Source organism: Pieris napi, chromosome 8, assembly GCF_905475465.1.
Source record: "Pieris napi chromosome 8, ilPieNapi1.2, whole genome shotgun sequence".
Taxonomy (NCBI): Eukaryota; Metazoa; Arthropoda; class Insecta; order Lepidoptera; family Pieridae; genus Pieris; species Pieris napi.
The window spans coordinates 7,017,781-7,018,867 of record NC_062241.1 but is presented as its reverse complement, the minus strand read 5'-3'; the positions used below and the strand labels follow the sequence as shown (position 1 = coordinate 7,018,867).

At 36.2% G+C, this 1,087-nt stretch overlaps 1 non-coding gene across 1 annotated transcript; it reads right to left on the bottom strand.

Annotated features, from left to right (window-relative positions):
• Window positions 1-571: 571 nt before the first annotated feature.
• Trnaa-ugc lies at window positions 572-643 on the bottom strand. The gene has a single exon. It is a non-coding gene; the product is annotated as a tRNA-Ala (tRNA).
• Between the last annotated feature and the right edge of the window lie 444 nt (window positions 644-1,087).

Here is a 1,087-nt window from a genome sequence, read left to right as displayed (position 1 = left end):
GTCAGATAGCAGTTAGCACCCGAGTCACGCGTCACCATCGATCCGCAGCGGAACTTACTTCCAGCCAGCCTTTTGTGTAGTCACCGCGTTAACGATATTATATAGAAACTTTTTAGAGACTTTTATGTTGGTTAAAGTTAGAATCATTGGATTGGTGGTAAATGGGGGGGGGGGGGGGTCGATGAACTATGTCGTTAGCATTCTATTTAGGTGTTTTTGTTACACAAATTGACTTACCACTATTTATACAAAGTGGAAATGTATTTACGCATTGCCGCACGAAATGTGGGACCTAACACTTTGAGGCAATTCCAAAATGAATCGAAGAGGGCGAATCGCCTTCGCATTCGGCCAGCTCACTGCGGTATAGCCATATGGAGTCATCATAATATCCGTCACAAGAGACAAGCTAATCAAGAAGACTTTAGCCTGGCCACAAGTTGTTCTTAATTAAAACTGTTGTATTTAAATAATTGATTAAATTTTGTTAATTATACATATAAAAAAATATATAATTATTATCGTATTTACTTCTAGTTATATTCTAAATCAAAACTTTTACCTACAAAAATGGAGATGCCGGGGATCGAACCCGGGGCCTTTCACATGCAAAGCGAACGCTCTACCACTGAGCTACATCCCCGATGTGTGTTAAGCCACAAAAAGGCTGTACGTACCACAACATCCATGTTTTGTGTGTTAATTTACACATGAGTAAATATCAATTTTCACCTATTCAAACAGATGCCTAGTTAAAAACAAAAGAAGCAACATTAATAATAATTTTAATTTTACTAACATAGTTATAAGTATTACTTTACTAACAATATATGGATTTTTTAATGGTAAGCCCTGCGATTCTGTAACTCACTTTTCGAACTCACGCAGAGGTTTTATCATCGGCGGTCGCTCTCAAATCAGTCGTGAAGCAGTCATTTTATGATTTGGCATTCTGATAAGGTAGGAGCTTGTAGTTTATTGTTTAATTTTCGAAAAGTGAGTTACAGAATCGCAGGGCTGAATTTAATGATTTTTATTTTTATTTATTTTTTTAATATCAGAGTACAATGTTATTGAATTTAAGGAT